Genomic DNA, 23,366 nt, shown 5'->3' on the forward strand with positions numbered 1-23,366 from the left:
GTATCTCAGCCTCCTATTCCCAGGCAGGCAATCGTGCCTTGTTGGACAGAATACTGCACCTGAATGGGGCATTACCAGTGTTGGTATTCTCCCCTGCAGACTACCAAAGAAGCGCTCAGACACCCTGAGGACAGCCACAACCCCAGTATTGCTCCCAAGACCATCTACGGAAAGGGCCTTTTTCAACATGCTCAGATTGAATGAGAACTGCTTGCTGGTGAGAGAGGGTCTTTGAATCAGATGTCTTTGCTTAACAAAAATAAGGTCAGAGATTATTATAATGTGGTAACTGCAGACCTCTTGAACCCAAGCCTGGTAAAGAACATACACCTATTTAACTAGAAATGGCTTTATGCATGATCTTCCTAATTGCAATATGAAACAATCACTCACCAACCAAGAATTAACTAATTATGAATCATTAGACACCCGCAATTATAAACAGGAGATTATGGGTAAAGGATTTAAGGATAAAGGAGGTAAAAAAATAACAATTCTTTAATCATCAAATTGCAGAACAATATTAAATAATGGGATTTAGAAGGATTTAGACCCATTACAAATATTAATTTTTTAGGGATAACAAGAGATGGAAAATTATAAATATTTTTACATCCAGAATCTCATCACTACATTTATGACAAGTATCAGCTGCACAATAATGTGGTCAGAAGATGTCAAGCAATCCTAACCCTACATTAAAGCAAGGTAGAGTGGTTGTCTGTAATTTGTTTTCTCTCCTGTGCCATAATATACTAAGGGGGCAGAAAGATTACTCAGTTCTGAAGCTTTAAATGGCTTCTTAAAGATTTTAAGCAAATTTTAATGGGGTTTTCTTTTTCTTCCCTGTACCACAGGAATTTGTTGGGAAGATTAAAAAATCACCTTGGGAAAAACAGAAAACAGAACTCACTAATCATCTTCCATTTAGCCGTTTATATGAGTAAATGGGGAAATCATTTATAATCACATCCATTATAAAGAATTCAAATTATTCCACTCTGTTTTATTATCTATCAACAGGAAGCATACTTCCTCACTATGAAGTTGTTAGTGAGTTTCTTAGATGATTAACTCACATTTTAATAGCCGAAGGGTTTCTCAAATCAAAGCAGTAGGTCAGGAGCAAAAACTAACAAAGCAAAGGGTGGGGAGAACGCTGGCACCCAAGCACGCCCTCAAAGCTCACCAGACAAGGCCCCACCAAGGAGCCAGGACTGCTCGTCCAGCTCGGAGGGGTCCTGAGAAGGGAGGGCACCAGATATTTTACATCTCCTCAAATGCCACAGCAGGTGTGTTTTCAAAATAACTTTCTGATCTCCAGTTCACTTATTCAATTGTCCAGAAAGTGTTGGAACCTGCAATATGCCAGGCAAAATGCTCAATGGCCAAGAGCATTGCCCTGCTAGAGGAGACAGATCCGCAAATGACATTTGCCAATATGCCTCCTCTATGTGTTTAATGAAAACATGGTGTCCTTTGCAGAGGACTCTGGGAGTCCAATGGCACAGAGGGCAGGCCACCAGGACAAACCTGCAGAAACAAGTGGCCTCTGCACTGGATATGGAAGGCTGACTGCTGACAGGCAGATGTCCTGGGAGACAGGAAGAGAACAGGCCTTCCAGGGAGAAAGATCCCTGCTGGCAAAGACACAGAGACAGCAAAGCACAGCACGGCCAGGAAAATGAGCAGTCGTTTTATGCTTGGGGCTGTGTACAGAGACAAGAAGGGAGCCAAGGGAGTGGGAAGAGGGAATCTGGCTCCCCAGGGCTAGGAGTGGGGCAAGGGGAAAGGAGAGGAAGGCCCAGGGACAGGTTCTGTCTCCTTCCCTTCCAGACTGACAGTTGCTGTCACTCTTGATTCTCCCACATAAGCCTCTGCAACCCTGATACGGTTTGGGCTGTCTCCCCACCCAAATCTCACCTTGAATTGTAGCTCCCATCATCCCAACGTATTGGGGGAGGGACTCGGTGGGAGGTAACTGAATCATGGGGATGGATTTTTCTCATGCTGTTCTCATGATATTATGATAGTGAATAAGTCTCATGAGATCTGATGGTTTTATAAAGGGCAGTTCTCCTGCACACGCTCTCTTGCCTGCTGCCATCTAAGACATGCCTTGGCTACTCCTTCACCTTCTGCCATGATTGTGAGGCCTCCCCAGCCATGTGGAACTGTGAGTCCATTAAAGTAAACCTCTTTTTCTTTATACATGACCCAGTCTAAGGTGTGTCCTTATTGGCAGTGTGAGAATAGACTAATACAAACCCAGACCTAGGCAGACACCAATTCTCAGGATCTGGACAGACTGAGTATGGCTTACTTACATAAGAAGCAGAAGATGACTGTGAGAAAGGAAAGCATGTGTTTGTTTCCTGGGTAAGGAAACAGTTCCTGCCAGGAAAACCTCCTCTTTGTTACTACAATTAACTTCTCCACCCTGCGGCACCAGCAGTCATTCATGGTAATAGAAAGAAAACAGGAACTAACATGAACAAAATCCTGTAGTTTAGGGATGGATCACAGAGGAAGTCAACGAGGAAAGGAAAGCAGGGCTCATGTTCACCCTCTTTGAGGTCAGCTGCTTTCCCATGAAGAACCACCACATGTATAAGCGTCACCGGGGGCCAGCAAAGGGAGATCACTGGGGTGGCAAAATGTTCCAGCTCTTGATTACGGTGGTGATGAGAGGACATTTGGGACATTTTCAAAATGATCCAGAATCAGATACTTCAAATGGCTCTATTTTTTTGTTCGTATAAATTTTACCTCAATAAAGGCGATTTTTTAGAAAGAACTCATAAGGGGCCATGATTCTGTTTGTCCATGGCAAGACAAAAGAAATAAAGAGACTGCCTGTTCTGAACCAGGACCCAGGCATTTTCCCCTAGCCTTGAAATCAGGCCAGGAAATCCACAGCGATTGAAGCCACCATCACTGGGGAGGAAATAACTAAGGTTATTTGCTTATGACAGGGCAGAGACTCACCAGGAAAGAGATGAAAGCGGACAGAAGAGTGAAGACAGAAACACACTGACCCTTTGGGTTGGATTTCATGTAAGGAGGGGACCCAGGGGACACACCACATTCTCAAACCTGAGAACAACAGAAGCATTAAACATATGAAAGGTCATTGTCTACTCCTAAAGGCAGGAAGTCTCAAACAGGCAAACAAAAGCCCCACGTACAGGGTCCACAAATTAATAGGCAAGAATTATTACATGTCCTCTGCAGAGGACTCTGGGAGTTCAATGGCACAGAGGACACACCACCAGGACAAACCTGCAGAAACAAGTGGCCTCTGCACCGGGTAGGGAATGTTCCAAATCAGATACTTCAAATGGCTGCATTTGAACTAAAACTGCCAGCAGTCTCTTCCTCCAAGAAGGTGAACATCAGCTGATAACTGCTCACCTAAGAAAATCGTTCTATCTCCTAATAAAAGGAAATAAAATGGATGGGTCTTACAGTCTCTGAAAATAGTATTTATTTTGCCAAAAAACAGCACCATGGGTTCAGGAACATTTCAAATAGATATGACATAATTAATTCATAGAAAAAGCAAAACCTCATTTAACTACCTTGGAAGGTCAAGAAGGTTGAGAGCAAGATCACACCAGGCTCTGAGGAGGTTAAGAAAGCAATTAGGAGCTAACAACTACACACTGGGGGGGGCCGTTTGGGGGCGGAGAGGACAGAGGCAAATTGCAGGGTGGTTAACTCGACCCTCGCTTACGACAAATAAAAGACCAAAGGTGTCGTTTTAAAACATTAAATTATTGAACAGGAAAGTCAAAATTCAAACACAAAATAAATAAAGCTGATTTATAATAGCCTGGCATTCAAGACAGGCTGAGAGTCAGACTCAGGGTCCACTGTGATAGATAATTTTAAGTACCCAGGCAAGGTTTCCTTCCTCGTCCTAGAGCCTGTTCAGCTCTGCATGATGTCATGAGCCAGGTGTGCCAGGAAATACCCAAAGGACCACAACCACACTACCCCAACAGCTCCAGGCGATGTGACATTTTCTGCTTGCAATACAATGTGGCTGCAGTGAAGCAAACCTCAGGAGGGCTGGATATTAAATAGTAATTACAATACAAAAGCAAATATCAATCAAACCCTGGGGTACAGGAGGGGGTCAGCTATGGGAGGGGAGAGATTAGTGAAAAGTCTGAAGAATGATAAATTTCCAAAAGATGAAATGCTACTCATTTTCAAAGGAAATTTTTCAAAGGAAATTATCAACCCAGCTTAGCATGATATTGGCAAGAACTCAGAATGTCTCATCCAGAGGGAGACTTGGAGTCCATCAGTTCTAAACTCCTTAGTGGAGATCTGGTGGAAATAAGAGTTAAGAAGGACTCATACATACTGTGGTACCTGAAAAGACTTAATTCTCCTAGGAAGTATGAGCATGCCATCAATGACTTAATCCTGTTTATATATGCATTCGTCTCGCAAAGCCTCATTTTCCTAGCTGTAAGAGGTGAATGGCAGCCCAACCACTACGTTAATTACCCCAAATTATGAATAAGGAGGATATAAATGAGACCTTGCTCCACTGAACTTAACACAGTCAAAAAGAAAATGAGCTAGAGAAAAGATTTATTTATTTACTTTTTACTGGGACAGAGTTTCATTCTTGTCACCCAGGCTGGAGTGCAGTGGCGCAATGTCGGCTCACTGCAACCTCCACTTCCCGGCTTCAAGCAATTCTCCTGCCTCAGCCTCCTGAGTAGCTGGGATTACAGGCATGCACCACCATGCCCAGCTAATTTTCGTATTTTTAGAAGAGAAAGGGTTTCACCACATTGGTCAGGCTGATCTCGAACTCCTGACCTCAGGTGATCCGCCCGCCTCGGCCTCCCAAAGTGCTGGGATTATAGGCGTGAGCCACCTCGCCCAGCTAGGAAAAGACTTCTACATATCACACAACTGGCGTGCTAATTCTGAGAACGATTAAAATACAAAGGAACAGCACTTCTAAAGACTGACTGCCACATTACACTCAACAGATTTTTTTATTAGTCTGTCTCTATGCACACTTAAAAGAAATTACTTCCCAATGCAAGCAAATGAGAGCTCTTTGCCCTTCTCAGCCTATGGGAGGTTTTCCTTGATGTTCATTGCCTATTTTAAAGAAGTGACCATTTTGTTTGGAGAGAAAGAAGGATTACAGAGAGTAAATGCAGAGAGAACTGCAGAACATAGTTTAAATCTCTTCCTTTATTGATGGAAACAAGAAAATACTGCGGGATATAAAGTTTCAGTCTGATGGAATCAGAGTTGCTGAGGCAAATGGGATCAAGAGGTTCGGATTCCAGATGGGAGTATGGAAGAAATATACCCAACACCACCAGTAAATGCATCCAATGTTCAGAGACTGGTGACGGAGGTGTTCTTTAATCTGGTGCAAATATGCCAGCGTGGGTTACGAATGTCAGCATTTGTCAAAACTGATTAAGCCGCATACTTCAGATTTGTGCCTTTCAACATCTATAAATTTATACATCAATTTATAATTCAGCTGTTTTATAAAAGGATTATTAAACAAAAAGCAAGGGATTAAATATTCCAAATAAAAGACATAGGTGGTCAGATTGGAGAATACAAAAACAACAGCAATATACCGCTCCCAACATGCTGTCTTTAAGTATGAGAACAAGGAAAGGCGGAAAGAAAAAGGATGAAGAGGAGATTGCATGTTTGGTTTTCCATTCCTGAGTTACTTCACTTAGAATAACGGTCTCCAACTCCATCCAGGTTGCTGTAAATGCCATTCATTCATTCCTTTTTATGGCTGAGTAGTATTCTAACATGTTCTTTATCTACTTGTGGACTGATGGGTATTTGGGCTGGTTCCACAATTTTTGTAATTGTGAATTGTGCTGCTGTAAACATGCATGTACAAGTATCTTTTTCATATAATGACTTCTTTTCCTCTGGGTAGATACCCAGGAGTGGGATTGCCAGATCCAAAGATCAGTATCTTCTACAAATACATTGCGCATACACAGAATGTCATGTTATGACACTCTCACCTCTTCAGCTGATGGAGGCAGCCTGAGTGAAGAGGAGGTACCAACTCCAGAATCTCCCAGGCAGCTGAGTGGAAAGGAGGTGCCAGCCCTAGAATCTCCCAGGCGGCTTCCTGGGATGCAAGGTTGCCCCACACCCCCAAAGGGGCTCCTTCTAAGAGCCACAAAACTCTGAAAGCAGACATGCAAGATTCCAGGAAAGCTTCTGAAGTTTTCCCATGACAAAAATAAAAGAACAAATAAAAAAATTCCATAAGATAAAACTTTTAAGAACTCAGGTTATTCACATACTAAGAGACTCCTGGAAAAATAATGCCCATTTCTCCTCCTATGTCTTCTCTGGAAGATCTTAACCTTTATTTAAAACACAAACAAACAAACAAAAAAACCCATATGTCAATTTCCAGTGTGTCAGCTCAGGATCTCTAATATTGTCTCTGATTAGCACAGTATGTCCTCATCCACATTCCTCTTCTTGGCACTGAATACCAGGGGTGGAACGAGGCTGCCTGCCTCCACTCCAGGCCCTGGGCTCCCAAGAGAACAACCCATTCCCACCACCTCCTTCCACTGTCCTTCTCCCTCCCATCCATACCCTCCTGCCCCTCCATGGAATGCTCCCCCATCTCAACTCACACCCACCCCTCAAAGCTCAGGGCAGTCCCATCTGCTCCAAGGAGGCCTTATCTGGTGGTTTCAGTGCACCTGCCACTTTCTTTAGGTCCTTGTCTTGCCTGCAATCTCTCGTCTGGACACCCAATGATGCGGTGATGTACTATGCAATCTGTCATCTATTTGGGGGGTCGAATACCTGGTTTCCTCTCCTGCAGTCAGAATCCAACATCTTCCACTGTACATTCCTCATGGCATCTGCCTAGTACGAGTCCATAACTGGCACCAAATAAGCACTTAATATGCTATAAAATCAAGTAATCCCACCCATGCCATCCTTGAATCCATGTGAAAAGTGCATGTATATTAAAACACTACCCTTTCCAGTAACATCCATGAAGAGGCCCAAGTCTGGAGAAGCCGACCGACATGAAGCAGCACTGGAGAAGCACCTAGCATTGCTTTCTTGATAAGAACTTTTTTTATTTTTATTTTGAGACAGAGTCTCGCTCTGTCACCTAGGCTGGTGTGCAGTGGCGCAATCGCAGCTCACTGCAACCTCTGCCTCCTGGGTTCAAGTGATTCTCCCACCTCAGTCTCCTGAGTAGCCGGGATTACAGGAGCCCACCACCACGCCCAGCTAATATTTGTATATTTAGTAGATATGGAGCTTCACCATGTTGGCCAGGTTGGTCTCAAACTCCTGACCTCAAGTGATCCACCCACCTCAGCCTCCTAAAGTGCTGGGATTACAGGCGTGAGCCACCGCGCTTGGCCCTCGTGGTAAGAACTTAATTAACAACAAGCAAGCTGACCTCAGAGAAATTTAAGTTACCCTGACATTTTCTTTCAAGAATCATCCTCCTTGCCATTCGCACGGGGCATCCAACCCCTATCACCACATTCTCAAGGGCTTCTTGGCACCTCCCTGCGTCTGTTGTCAAACGCCTGCAGACAGCAGTGAAACTCCAGGCAAGAAGGCAGGAGCAAAGTGCCAGAGGTGCTGCAGAATTCCTGCACCCCAGGGACAAGGAGGGGCCCCCAACATGGAAATGCCACTAGAAGGAAGGAGGAAGGCACAGGCCCTGGGGTAGATGAGGGTGCCCCCCATCAGCCCTGGGCAGAGATGGGGCTGAGGCCAGGCCTGGAACGGAGTCTTGGGTTTCAATGGAGCAGCTCCACCAATGAGGTGGGAAGGCAAGGATCCTGGAGCAGCTGAGCAGGGAGGAGAAACCAGGGTGCCAGCGTGGGGGACGCAGCTGCACGTGTTGCAGGAACCCTCACCACTCCCTGGGGCATGCTCTGCTTTTGACCTTGAACTCCAAGGTCCTCACCAAGGTTTACGCCACGACCCCTGTTTTCTGGTTCTTGGTATTTTCTTTTTTTTTTTTTTTGAGACAGAGTCTTGCTCTGTCATCCAGGCTGGAGTGCAGTGGCGTGATCTCAGCTCACTGCAACCTCTACCTCCTAGTTCAAGCGATTCTCCTGCCTCAGCCTCCCGAGTAGCAGGGACTACAGGCATGTGCCACCACACCCGGCTAATTTTTTGTATTTTTAGTAGAGATGGGGTTTCACCGTGTTAGCCAGGATGGTCTCGATTTCCTGACCTCGTGATCCACCCACCTCAGCCTCCCAAAGTGCTGGGATTACAGGCGTGAACCACCGCGCCCAGCCGATATTTTCTTAATGGATCTTTGCTGATCATTTTAGTTGAAGTTTTGGTGTCACTTGCTGTCAGAAAGTTCTCAATTTATCAGCATCTCCTTGAATGCTGATTTGACTCAACCTTTGCATCCCTCTGTGTAAGAAGGACATATTACCTGTGCACATGGCAAGATGTCCACACACTGGGTGGAGAAACACAGCACAGAACAGTGCTGGCCACGAGCGTATCACCGGCTCACTCAAAAACACACGTAGCACCCAAGTAGGAAGAGAAAGTTTTGTGAACGATCATAAGCTTCTCAAATACTGGTAAATAATAAAAGTACAAAGTGCCCTAAAATAACACACAGGAATCTAGCACTCAGCCTGGGCAACATGGAGTGATATGGTTTGGCTCTGTGTCCCCACCCAAATCTCATCTCAAATTGTAATCCCCATGTGTCGGGTGAGGGGCCTGGTGGGAAGTGACTGAATCACGGGGGCGGACTTCCCCCTTGCTGTTCTCATGACAGTGAGTTCTCATGAGATGTGATGGTTTAAAGTGTATGTCACTTCCCCCTCTGGTCTCTCTCCTGCCGCCACGTGAAAAAGGTCCTTGTTCCCCTTCGTCCTTGTTCCCCTTCGTCTTCCTCCATGACTGTAAGTTTCCTGAGGTCTCCTAGTCATGCTTCCCGTTAAACCTGTGGAACTGTAGGTCAAGTAAACCTCTTTTCTCCATAAATTACCCAGTCTCAGGTAGTTCTTTACAGCAGTGTGAAAACAGACTAATACATCACGAAACCGTATCTCTACAAAGATCAGCCATCTGTGGTGGTGCTGGCCTATAGTCCCAGCTACTTTGGAAGCTGAGGTGGAAGGGTCACTTGAGCCCGGGAGGTCGAGGCTACAGTGAGCCAAGATTGTGCCACTGCACTCCAGCCTAAGTGACAGTGAGACTCAGTCTCAGTACATCAATCAAATCAATCAATCAGTGAAAGAAAAACCATGAAAAAACTTGATGGCCACCTAATTTCTCAGACATAACACCTCTCCTTTTTTTTTTTTTTTTTTTTTTTTTTTGAGACAGTTTCGCTCTTGTTGCCCAGGCTGGAGTGCAATGGCGTGATCTCAGCTCACCGCAACCTCCACCTCCTGTGTTCAGGCGATTCTCCTGCCTCAGCCTCCCAAGTAGCTGGGACTACAGGCATGTGCCACCAAGCCCAGCTAATTTTGCATTTTTAGTAGAGACAGGGTTTCTTCATGTTGGTCAGTTGGTCAGGCTGGTCTCGAACTCCCAACCTCAGGTGATCCACCTGCCTCAGCATCCCAGAGTGCTGGGACTACAGGTGTGAGCCACCGCACCCAGCCAACACCTCTACTTTCAATCTTCAGTAGTGACCATATAAAATGTTTAATGTCAGAATGTGTACTTCTTGGAATTACATGAAAATGTCCTTTTCAAAAATCAACTAGACTTGTGTCAAGTTTCACCTAATCAGATGAGAACTACCATTCTTTCTTCATCATTTCACTAGATAGAAGACAATTTATGATTTAAAAAATAGTGATTCTAAGAATTATTATCTAAAGGTGACACAGGCAAAAAGAAAACCTACTTTGTTTTAATAAGATACACTTTTTATAGCCCCTTTTTTCTTCTACCTCTTTCCTAATTCAATGTACCATATTGAATGTATAGGATTTCCCAAGGGAAAAATAATTCTACTTGAATTATAAAAGTGTCACATTCACAGTTCATGGAGAATAATACTGTTCAGTTTCTAATCAAAACTATACTGCCTGGCACAGGATTCTAAATAAAGCCAGTGTAATGTACAAATTTAAAATCTGACTTGAGTGATGTCATGAAAAAAGCACTGGGCTCAAGAACAGAGAACTGGGGTCTGGTCATCCCACCTAGGACCCCTCTGTTCCTGGGCAAGTTCCTGAAAAAACTAAAGATGTGACTTTCTAACCTCCTAATTCCCTGATTCTTGATATTGACTATTTGGGTGCTTGAGAAATTGAACCTCATATAACTCCATGATTTCATCAATACATACACAAAAGTAATTTATTCTATCATAAAATTCTGCAAAAACAGTTTTAATGAAATTTTGCAAGTATTCGATATAACAGAGCTAATGATTTTTTAAGCTCACATATGAAATATTCCTTTTTCCCTCTTGATAATGCTATAGTGGTAGTTGACATGTTTCTCAATAAAATGTTTCCTGGGACATATTTAAAGTCTGGTCTCCTCCCAGGCCTCGGTTTGGGCTACTTGGCATGCTGGCAGAACACCAATCCTAAATGAAGCTTTTAACTACCCTTTCCATCAGCTCAGCAGACAGCTCCAAAGAATAGCTGCAAAACCCATTTCACAAAGTCACCAATTTGCACTGGCTTCAGCTGCATTTACAAATGTCCCTTCAGCCTTCCTGCGAGTCCTCTCATCCCTCTTTCTCCATTTTCTGCATTATGAAGCTCTACTTCTGTTTCAACTTCACAATCTTTTCCTTTCAGGGATAGCCTCCTGCTTAAAAGAAGAAGGTTAACGACAGTTCTGTCTGAAGATTAATACTGCCTTAAAGAGAGAGACGGTCACTCTGTGTCCTCGAAGACTATTAGACAAAAAAGAAAATTGCAAGCCTCTGGCTACTGGCAGACACTTTTCCCCCAAATGGAGAGAAATAAATACTAAGCCAAGAGGAGGATATCTTCTAAATCCTAAACTCACTCATGCCTGACACTTGGACTCCCAAACTACGTGAATCAATTAATTTCCTTCTTTCTAATGTGAATTGGAGTTGGGTTTATGTAATCAGATTACTGGAGCTTTCCAGCAGACTTGAAGTCGAGTAGTGCCAGTCCTCTGACTTTGTTCTCCATTAATATTGTGGTGACTATTCTGGGTCTTTTGCCTTTCCACATGAACTTCTGAATCGGTCGGTCAATAGCCACAAAATAACTTGCTGGGATTTTGATTGGGACGGCAGTGAATCTGTAGACCAAGTTGGGAAGAACTCAATGTTGAGTGACCTATAAGCATGGAATACCTTTCCTTTGATTTAGATCTTATTTGAGGTTTATGCAATTTGCAATCAAAATAGGCCTCAATGCTGCAAACTTAAAACATAAAAAGAATCTACAAACACCTACGGTGAATGCGTTTATAAATGCCACATCGTAAGTGAGGTGCAGATGAGCCTTTGCAGGCCTAGGATCTTCAGTTCACTTGAGAAGTCCTTGTTTAGACTGGTCTGCTCTAAACGCTGGTATCTCTAGGAAGGGCTCCTAGGGACAGATGCATTTGAAGAAGCCAGACAAGAGCTAGTGGATGTGGGATATAAATGTTTCCATCAATGAGTCAGCTATTAAGACGCACAGGCTTTGCATGATTATGTTCTCTGCCCGTCCCTTTAGAAAGCTTTCTCATTATTTTTAACCACCACCATGGCAGTGCTGGGAGGATCCAAAGAGATAACACGCATCAAAGGCTTTGGTGCCTGAGACTACTGCACGAACAGAAGGGATCAGGATTACTTCATGCTCCACAACCCCTCTGGACAAAAGTGGCAGCATAGTTCTCTCCAAACCATACGAGAGCCTAGGTTTGGCATTTTCCTCTGCTGAATTACATATCCAAGCACCTAATGGTGACTACCTTCGTATTGGCACAACCACCAATGGCCAACCAGCCAACAGCCCCTGCCTATTAAGTGAATACCAGACAAGGGGCGGAGGCAGGACACTGTTCACAAACTAAAGGAAAATGGAAACCCTGTCCTAAAAACCAGGAATGTCGTTCGAAATGGCAGATGGATACAAAGGAAGAGGAGAGTCAAAATGTGCAGCAAGAAGTGAGTGCCCGTCAGCACCGTGCGGCTGGCAGGTACAGCTTTCCCACAATGGAGCAAGGCAGGAACTAACTGGCGCAGCAGTCCCCAGAGGGAGATGATTTTCAAACAGGGCCTCGGGCGCAGAGGCCCACCCTTGATGTCTACACATTCTATAGGCTTCATGGCTTTATTTTTTCACAGTGTCCCACAGCTGCTTGAGGCAAAGATTTGGGAGAGAACCACAATGCCTCCCTTCCTCTTCCTCACCTTCCATAACAGATCCACCACCACCAAGGCTGCGAACGCGTCCATCCCTTCACTAAAGTCTACCAAGAGTGCGGCCCACAACCAGTGTGTTCCCAACCTGGAGCCATCTCCTCACACCTGCTGTATCCCCTACCCCAGGGGACATTTGGCAGTGCTTGGAGACATTTTTGGTTACCATGACCAGGGAGTGCTACTGGGATCGAGCCGGCAATGCTGCTAAACATGCTCTGATGCATAAGATACAGACAATCCAGCTCCAAATGTCGAGAGGGCTGCGGTGGAGAACATGCTCTACCCCAAGGCACTAGTCTGGGTCACATGACAGCTTTTCACTCTCCCTTCCTCTCTCAACCCCTCTAATTGAAATGGCTGAAATGACCCTTGGAAAAGCCAACTCTGACCTGACCTGACCAGCCCTCTCCAGCGGCCTCCGCAGATCCAGCACAGCCCTGCCTATGCCTGGCCCTGCCTCTCCATCCTCTCAGGATCCCCGCCTTCTCAGGGCTCACCCTGTCCAGCCACAGCTGCTGATCTCGTAATTTCTTGAATGCAGCAAACACCTTCCTGTCTGCTGCCTCTGCCTAGAGTTTCCCCACAACCCACACTTTCCTTAACTCACTCCTTTTTGAAACCTTCTTTAAACCCCGAAACTACTTCCAACGCCCCGATATACCTTGTCACCCTGATCTTTACTTTTTCTTAAAATGAGTGATTACAATCCACAATGATAATTTTATGTCTGTGATTTGCTTAAAATCACACACTGCAACTGTGCAACTCTATACATAGGGGATGGTTACTGAGTTCATGCCTGCCTTGCTCACTCCAATGGAACCACCATGAGAATACAGAGCATATCTGTGTGATTGGTGCTGTAACCCCTCAGGGCCTAGCACAGTGCCTGGCACACAGGAGAATGAACATGTGATTGAAGGAATTTTTTAAACAGATGAATACATAACTCAGTGATGAGGTACTAAGCATAACTCTACTCTGAGACCTGCTCACTTTCAGAGAAACGCTGAGTAAATCCTGACCATGATGGAGGAAGGAGAAAGGGGCTCACTGGCACCGTGAATGTTGGCAGCAGGCAGAATCCAAGACCGAGGGCACAGATGTGGGAGGAGCACCTGACAAGAGAGATCTTTGAACAAGGTCAGGGGTGGGAGAAGAAAATAAGTTCAGGTCCCTGAGCACTGAAGCCACCACGGCCAAAGGAGAGATTTTCCACCAGTGAGCGTCATTACTGGGGGCAGGGCATGAGGGATGGCAGCAAGTGCCTAGAATTCTGCAATCTCAAATTAAAGCCTTGTCCTCTAATAGCTGGCAATGTGAAGGAATCAACACGGAAACAACGTTCATAAAATTAAAGAAAACATAAACACACACTATTTATCAATGAAATAATTTGTTGCAGGCTTAAAATACTAAAAGCAAAATTGTAGCATTCAACAATAGAAAAATTAATTTGAGGAAAAATCATTTGATTAAGCAAATGATTGCACATCAATTAGGCACATGTTCTGAACTGGCATACAGCCATTACAATTATGACTACACATTAATAATGGAAAGGTGTTGTGATATAATGATGAAAAATCAGTAAACCAAAAACGACGCAGGTTGCAAGTATAAACACTCTGATGCGCATGCACTAGAATTGGAAGAAAACCAATAGAAATACTTGGTTTGCTGAAGAAACGGTGGAAAAGAGATGATTTTCATTTCAGCTACTGTTGCATTTCTGCAAGGTCGTGCTACTGCTGCATTTCTGCTACTGTTGCAAGGTACTGTACATAGTATAAATGTGGGTGGAGAGGTGGTCAAGGAAACAAGTGTATTTATCCAGACCTCTCCTGATTAATTCTTGCCTATGTGAGTGGTATTGCTCCCTCCAGAGAGGGCAGGAAGAATCCTAGGAAGCAACCGAGACTGCAATGCTGCAGCACCTGGTGAGTTCAGATCTCAGCCAGACTACCCAACCCTTGGCAGCACCACAGACCAGCAAGCAGTATAATGAAATGGGGAGCATTTGGACCCACAGGTCCTCTAAGAGCAAGCCATAAAATATTTTCTTCACTTCCTTCCTTCTTCCGCTGAGTCTTTCTTAACATGACACACTTGCAAGTGTGTCATCATCTGTGTGTAGGGCAAACTTATCAAATCAAAATAGTCCAGAATGTCAGACAGCTGAGGGCAGGCAGCCCGAATGAAGCCAGCCCTGAAGGCTGCAAGAACTGAGACCAGGTGCCCTACCCACAAACACTATTGCTCACACAGCAGCTGTCTGTGCAAGGCGAGGCCTGGCCACTTCTGACCCAATATATGGCCAGGGACCCACAACCTTAGCATCACATCACCTGGGAGTCGATTACAATGAAACATCTTGAGGCCCCCTCCCTACAGAGTCAGAACCACATTTTAACAAGACCTCCAGGTGACTCGTGTGCACACTGGATTCTAAGAAGTTTCCATTCCTGCAGCTCCCATGTCAAGCTGACTGTGGGTGCCTGGCTAAGGACCCACTTCCTCTCCAGTCCTTTGTTCACCACTGGCCTGACTGCCAGTGGCCTCCGCACTGACGTCCACAATGACTTCTACCGTGGGTGAAATTGTGTCCTTCAAAAGGCTACGTTGAGGCCAAGTGCCTATAATCCTAGCACTCTGGGAGGCCGAGGCGGGCAGATCACAAGGTCAGGAATTCGAGACCGGCCTCGCAAACGTGTGAAACCCTGTCTCTACTAAAAATACAAAAATTAGCTGGGCGTGTTGGTGGGTGCCTATAATCCCAGCTACTCGGGAGGCTGAGGCAAGAGAATCGTTTGAACCCGGGAGGTGGAGGTTGCAGTGAGCCGAGATCACACCATTGCACTCCAGCCTGGGTGACAGGGCAAGACTCCATCTCCAAAAAAAAAAAAAAAAAAAAGGCTACATTCAAGTTCTAACCCTTGGGACCTGTGAATGTTTTGGAAACAGTCTTTTTTCAGACATAATCAAGTTGACCCGAGGCCACGCCACAGTAGAGTTGGCCCTGAATTTAACATGACTGATGTCCTCTTAAGAGAAGAGACACAAAGACAGACACACAGGGAGAGTGCCATGTGAAGACGGGGGCAGAGACTGGAGCGAGGTGTCTGCAAGTCAGGAAATACCAAGGATCACCAGAAACCTAGAGAATGGCACAGAACATATCATCTCTTGGAGCAGCCAAAAGGAACCTGCCCTGCTGGCACCCTGATTTCAAGCTTCTAATCTCCAAGACTCTGAGAGAAGAAAAAACCGCTGTTTTAAGCTACCAAGTTTGTAGTATTTCGTTAGAGCAACTTCCAAACTTGGCCCACTCACATCCTTGACTCTGGGACCTCCCTCTCTTCTCTATGTTGCAGGAGAACTCTCCAGAAGGCCTGGCCTGTTGCTGATTCTCAGCAAGTGTAGTCATTCCTGTCATGGTTGGCTTCACCTGAGTTGCCAGCCTCAGCTGCCCAATATTCTAATTCAACAAGTCTGTCTCCACACGGACGATGTGACCTAGATGGTCCTCATCCAAACCACTGCATCTGTGTCCCCACAAATGATGAGAGACTCTCAAATAGACTCCTGACTCATACCCATGACATCCTCGGATCAATTAACACCATCATTGCACCCCCTCCTCCACTCAAAATCAAGAAGGTGAAAATATTTTATGACTTGCTCTTAGGAAACCCTTCTGGCTCAAAATGCTCCCAGATTTCTTTAAGCTACTTGCTGGTCTATGACGGTGCCAACATCTCATTGGTCGGTTTGCTCCAGGCCCTGATTCATCAAGTCAGAGGGAGTGGAACTCACCGGAGTTCTCGTCTCCTTACCTAACTTGGCCAACAATCCTGTACCAAGAAACACAAAGATCACAGAAGCAGGTGGCTTCTGAGAGAGGGAAGTGGCTCCCGACTCATCTACCATGGCAGCTGCATAGCCCAATGCCAGAAAGCATGGAAGGAAGTGGAAAAGAAACACAGAGAGATGGGAGCTCTAGTGGAAACCAAGGAAGGGCAGACACATTTCATACACATGGCCCCAATGAAAGAAGCAGAGTCATCACCCAGGAATCAAGTCCTAATCGCCTTGATCATGACTTTCATGCGACTTTAGAGCATTTGAAAATCTGGATGCCTCAGAGCAAACCAGATGGAGCATGGCCTTTGCCATAGACAGAAAGGTCAGCCAAGCACTGTTCATGAAAACTGAAAACTAGAAACCAGCTAAGTGCCCTCAAATGGAAAATTGGTTAAGTAAGTTATCATACAGCCATGAGGCAATGTGTAACCTCTGAAAATGTGTGCTTGAAAAATACTGAAGGACACGGGCAGATACATACAGAAAAATGCAACACTGTAAAAGTGTGTCTGTGTGTATATACACACAAGAATTTATACTATACATATGTTACATTTCTATGTGTATATAGGTGTGGGTGTATACATATGTGTGAGTATATATAGGATAACACTAAATGAGCAAAAAGAGCTCACCACTATAAAAACAAAAATGCTAACAGTGTGATCTCTGGAAGGTAGGGCGATAAATGATTCTTATTTTTCTTAATTAACTTTCTGGCATTTCCTAACCAGATCACATGTTACTTTTAAACTGAGGGCAATGACACAATAAATGGCTGCTTTGTTTAATGCAACAGGACTTGATATCTTTATGAAAATCTGGAACACGCATATAAAGACGAAGGGGCGAAGTCAGGAGCTGCTGTAGGAGAGGTGCCAGACAGGCCCAAAGTTACTCAGTGAAACGTGACTTCCTCACCTGCAAACAAATCCTATTCCATCTGATCTTAAATTATCATCATCCCTAACACATTCAGATCATTTGTTCTGAGGACAATAAAGTTCTATGTGTACAAATTTGTGAGTAGCAGTGTGGATCCCAGATGCTAGCCCGGAAATAAATACACAAAAAGCAGCAAAAACTTCTCATAAGGAAGAATTCTGGGTAAGATTTAAGGCAAGAAAATACAGTTCATTTCAAGTCAGGAAATTATTTTTAAGAGAATCAAAAAACGTGCCTCTTGGAGGACAGAACTCACCCATCAGCTGTATTTACTGAGATTACAGAATAGCTTATTTCAACAGAGCTCCTCTCTAAGAAAGCCAGATGGAAATGGTGCTATGTGATGGTTAGAATGGAAAGAGACGGGGAAGCCTGCTCCCTGGGGACAGTGCCCCAGAAGGAAGACAAACGCTCTGCATCTGTGTGCCAACCTCAGCTTGGGGGGCCTCAAATTCAATTAATCTTCATCCCAGTCCAATCCGCATGCTGGTCAGGAAAGTTGCCTGAGCGCCAGGGGCCTGGGGCTCTACACGACAATGGAAGAAATGCAGAAAGCTAACAATATTTTCATAATAAACTAAGCAGGAGACACAGGGGCAGAGTCCTGAGATGAATAAACAGCAGTGTTTTTCCAATGCAAGTTGAGACCCATTAGTGCTCATGAAATAAATTTAGTGCCTGTCAACCAGCAATTTTTTTTTTAACTGAAATACATTAGTCTAGAATAGACTAAAGGAGACTAGACTAGAAAATGCCAGAATGCATCACAGACAATCAGTGTAGAACTTCTTCATGAGCATTTTCCAGCTTCATATGCACAACACACACACACACATGCACACACACACAATGCACACACACACACTCATACACATATACCAAGTAAGCATCAATTTCCTACTGTGGATCATGGTCAAAGTTTCCTTCTACAGAAAATTCTGGCATTCTTAGCCCCAGACGGAACAGACTATACCGAGGTCCTGCATGGAGTCGTTTTTTCCCAGGGTCATCCTAAGGGAAGGTAGTAATATTTGTGGACTTGAAATGATGTCAGTGCCTGCAAGAACTGACTAAAAAGCCCCAAACGCCTGAATCCAGCACTGCAATCCACAAGTGGCCAAGAAACAGCCACCTGCATGTCCACATCGATGGAAAGCTCCACCAGGGATAATGTCAGCTTCTTTCCAGCCCAAAGCATCCAGCCTGTTCTCCACTGATGTGGATGGCAGGCATGGGCCCTGTTTCCAAACACAATGGGATAGCCAGTACTTAGCAACACTGTCTCTAGGAGCCAAATGGGAAAGAGAGTGGTTCTGGAACTGGCCAACCAGGGTTTAAACCAGCACGTTACCCCATCCCAGCCCTTGTGGCCTTAGGTAGGTTAATTAAGGTCTCTAGGCCTCAGTGTCTTCATCAGAAAGCAATCAAAGCATCTACTTAATACGGCTATTGTAAAGACTAAATCAGTTGAGAAATACAAAGCACGATGAAGAACAGCGATCAGTAAGTATCAGCTCCAGTTATTCTGGCACTAGGCGCTCATGCTATTTCTATCAACCACTGATTGGGGGAGCTAACCCTCAGGAGGCTCCCCACACCCAGATGTTTGGTGTTTCCTGGGGAAGGCACTGGCTCTACTTGGGTCTCCAAGAGGGAAAAAGGCTTGGAGAGCCAGGTGGGCTGCCTATGAAGCTGTCTGGATGTCACACACTGGAATCTGACCCATTTCTCCTGGCAGCTGAAGAACAGCAGTTTTCTGAGAAACAGCAAGTCATCACCAGATGGGAGTTTCAGGAAAACACCAAAAGAGATGCCAAGGAACAAAGGGGCAGGTCCAGCACCAGGGTGCAGGAAACGGTTCCAAGACTTCTCTGCCCTAATTTCAGGGAGAAGAACTGGGGACCTAGCAAGCCCAGTGGTTCATGAACCACTGCCACAATAGCACAGAGAAGAGAAGACAGCAGAAGGGAATTCCGAGGCTGACTGGAGATACCACAGCTGGGGGCAGCAGGGACACCCGAGAGGAGCAGCAGCCACAATCGCTTGGGGCAGAACAGAGAACAGGACTCGAGGGCAGAGGCAACGGGGCCAAGGACTCTCGTCACGTGGGAGAGAGAAACGACCAGGGCAAAGAAGAATCCAGAAGGCACGGGTTGAATTTCCAGAACATCTGGGCCGGGTGAAGGGGCAGCTCAAGGTGAAGACAGAAGATCTGAGATGGCAAGGAAACAGCGAGGGGTGGAGCGGGTCTCAGGGAGGGGCAAGGTCACGCAGCAGGTAGGTTTCTCCTCTTCAGAGGGAAACAGATAGAAAGAGGTGATACCGAGACACCCCAGGTCTTTTGTTTGTTTGTTTGTTTGTTTGTTTGAGACGGAGTTTTGCTCTTGTTGCTCAGGCTGGAGTGCAATGCCGCGATCTCGGCTCACCACAACCTCCACCTCCGACCCCAGGTCTTTTCAGTGCGGCAGTCGGAGCGGCATCATTCACTCAAGGTAGGTGATGTGCGGCAGGGGATACGCCTGGAGCTCGAGGAGCTGCGGAAAGAGCTGCTAAGGGAAAGCCAATATGGAATTTCAAGTGAGGTTTCAGTAGCATGGTGGGGTGCTGGGGAAAACGGGATGATTCTTCGAAAAATTCAAGCATAATTACCACGGGAAACAGCAATTCCACTTCTGGAGCACTGGCAGCAGGGTCTTCAGGAGGCACCTGTACACCCCAGTTCCCAGCAGCATGAACCACAACCACCATGAGGTGGGAACAGGCTGAGTCTCTATCCAGGGACGGGTGCGGAGGCAAAACGTGGACGAGACACACAGCAACATGACAACCTTAAAAAGAAGATTCTGACACATGCTACGACCTGGTAGAACCTTGCAGACATTATTCCATATAAAAGAAGCCAAACACAGCCGGGCACAGGGGCTCACGCCTGTAATCCCAGTAGTTTGGGAGGCCGAGGCAGGTGAATTATTTGAGGTCAGGTGTTCGAGACCAGCCTGGCTAACATGGTGAAACCCTGTCTCTACAAAAAATTCAAAAAACTTAGCTGGGCATGGTGGCGTGTGCCTGTAATCCCGGCTGCTGGGAGGATAAGGCAGAAGAATCACTTGAACCAGGAAGGTGGAGGTTGCTGTGAGCCGAGACTGCACCACTGCACTCCAGCCTGGGCAACTGAGTGAGTCTCCGTCTCGAAAAAAAGAAACAAGCCAGACACAAAAGGACAAATGCGGTATGAGTCCACTTCCATGAGGTTCCCAGAGCCATTAAATTCTTAGACCCAGAAAGTAGAATGGTGGCTGCCAGGAGCTGCAGGGAGTTGGTGTTTGATGGGGCTAAAGTTTCATTCAGTTTGGAAAGACGAAAAAGTTCTAAAGAGGGATGGTGACAATGGTTGCACAACCATGTGATTGTACTTAATGCCACTGAACGGGACACTTAGAAATGGGGAATTTCATGTTATTTGGCCAAGGCAGTATGTTTTCAAAAAGCATTTGGCTGCAGCCCCAGGGCTGAGGGCCATTCACTGAGGGACGGTGAGGCGGCACTGAAACATCTGGGCACGGCGGGCACCTGGGGAGCGGGGCTGACGGGAGGCAGCCACCGGGCAGGGGAGTGAAGGGAGGCAGCATCCACACGCTCACTGGAGTTTCCTGAACATTTGACTTACATAAAAACTGGCCCAAGCATCCTCCATTTGTGTTTTCTCACTTAAATGACCTTGGAAAAATTTTGTCACTAAATCAATGAAAACAGTCCTGTTGAAAATTCTAGCTGGAGACCATGTTTATCCTGCAATAAATGACTTCTGAATTTCCTCCTGCCCTCCCCCTTCACTGAGGTGTAAAACCCCGTGGCTGACTCTAATCCGCAAAGTGGATGCCAGTGGCGGGTTTGGTACCAAGAAGGGGATGGGGCCCTTCTCTACTAAAAATTCAAAAAAATTAGCCGGGCATGGTGGCGGGTGCCTGTAATCCCAGCTACTGGGAGGATGAGGCAGGAGAATCACTTGAACCAACCGTTTGGTACCAACGAGGGCCACACTTGGGGAAACAACGTTTAACCTTTTAAATGTCACAGTCTGAAAATATACTTTGTCTATGGAAGATGGTTCACAAGGTATTTCCTTCCATTTAGACACAGCAAAACTGAAAGTTAAAACAACACAAAAGCCAGGCTCCCACAATGGGAATCTTTACATTCCCAGCGTCGTCGAGAAAAGCACCTATTGTGAAATAATATGATACCAAATTAGCAGAGGGAAGGCAACAGGTCTAATAAAATACCGTGCATCTGTCTTGCAGATGTAAGGTTTGCATCAATGCACACACGTCACTCAATTCGCTTGTGTCTTATATTAAAACACCCACTGAAGCAAGGTCTTCCCAGTCCCTAGTCACTAAGTAATCTGACTTCAAGGGAGGGAGGCAGACACAAATCAAGCCCAATCAAATTTAATAATGTAAGAATATATTTAGCAATCTAAAATTACTGCTGGGCTCAAAACTTCCTGTAATTTTTATCTGTTCTTATACTACGCACGTCTGTTTTTCTAAAATGCCACTGAATTCAGTAGTAAATGTACCAAACGCATTGCTAATTTTAAGCTTGGGACAATAAGACAGCTTTGGGGAATATCAAGTTGCCCAAATAACCTAAAATTTTAATGTATGCACCACCTATATTTCTTTCTGTATAAATCACCAATTTTTATAGTAAATTCATGTTTAAAAAAAAATCAAGAAATCATAGTAAAGAGTCCAAATGGCTCCACCGAACAGCTGTACCACCTCTGAGATGAAAGGTAGGCTCCGACTTGATTCATGTCTACTTATGCTGGTTTCCTTGGGCACAGCGACCATAAGCCACGTCTCAACACACATACATCTCTGTTCCAGGGCATATGGCAAAGCTTTAAGGCTGGGAAGCGACTTGACCAAAATATTTTTAAGACACTAGCTGTAAGAATGCCTTCTAAAATTATACATTAAACGAACATTAAAAGAGGAAGAACAGAGGCATCTACCATGATCAGTCGAGTGAAAGATGTAAGTTAATCATTTGGAAGATTCTTGTTCTTTGAAGGAATCAGTGCAGGCAGCAAATTGCAAGTTGTACAGCTCCTTCTGCAATAAGTCAGCCCAGTGAAAACCGCCATAACTGGGATAACCAAGAGTGTGGGGGTCCTGCGGCTGCTCCATGGGCCTCCCAGGCACTTCCACACCAGTGAGCATCCTAAAGAACACTCAGGCCTCATGTGAGTGGAAGGCATCTTTCTTCCAAAGGACAACAGGGTGAGACCAGGTCATCAAAAGGGGGAAGAAGGACAGACAGACAGGAACACTGGAAGGCTCGCTCTTGTGCACAGGCAAAGATCCGCTAAAGCACGAAGATTCACCACCATTTCCGGGGCATGGATACCCTGAGAAATTAGGTGTAAAACATGATTCTCATCAATTCCCCCAAATTTAAATAAAGTGAATTCAGAATCTGTCTTGCCAAAGAGCAAAGAGAGAAGCAATGAAAATATTTAAGAGCACCTAGGGAGGAGGAAGAAAGGATTTCACTGCACATGCAGCATGATTATGTTCACTACAAAACAGGCTCCCGGGCCTTTCCCTCAAGTTCAGGCTTGGCAGGGCCCACAGCCCCTTCGCTCAGCCACAGGAAGCCCTTCATCTACAAGTCCACTTGGATACAAAGCTACAGCCAGATAAGAAGAATGAAGTCCAGTGTTCTGTAGCAATGGAGAGTGAAGACAGTCAACAACAATTTAGTGTATATGTTCAAAAAGCTAGTAGAAAGGATTCTGAATGTTCACAGCAAAAAGAAATGAAAAATGTTCAAGGCGATGCTATGCTAATTACCCTGATTTGATCACATCGTATACCTGTATCGAAATATCAGCGTGTGTCCCATAAATATGTACAATTTTTATGTGTCAACTAAAAATAAAATTAAAATTAAAAAAAGGCCGGGCACAGTGGCTCACGCCTATAATCCCAGCACTTTGGGAGATTGAGGTGGGTGGATCACCTGAGGTCAGGAGTTGGAAACCAGTCTGACCAATATGGTGAAACCCCATCTCTACTAAAAATAAAAAAAAATTAGCCAGGCATGGTGGCATGTAGTCCCAATAATT

General features: G+C 45.2%; 1 protein-coding gene across 2 annotated transcripts in view; it reads right to left on the bottom strand.

The window, feature by feature from the left end:
- Positions 1-23,366, bottom strand: part of DOCK1 (dedicator of cytokinesis 1) — a 546,602-nt gene that overhangs the window by 369,333 nt on the left and 153,903 nt on the right. The gene's annotated exons all lie outside the window — the stretch shown is intronic.

Source organism: Hylobates moloch, unplaced genomic scaffold (assembly GCF_009828535.3).
Source record: "Hylobates moloch isolate HMO894 unplaced genomic scaffold, HMol_V3 SCAFFOLD_3, whole genome shotgun sequence".
NCBI classification, from domain to species: domain Eukaryota; kingdom Metazoa; phylum Chordata; class Mammalia; order Primates; family Hylobatidae; genus Hylobates; species Hylobates moloch.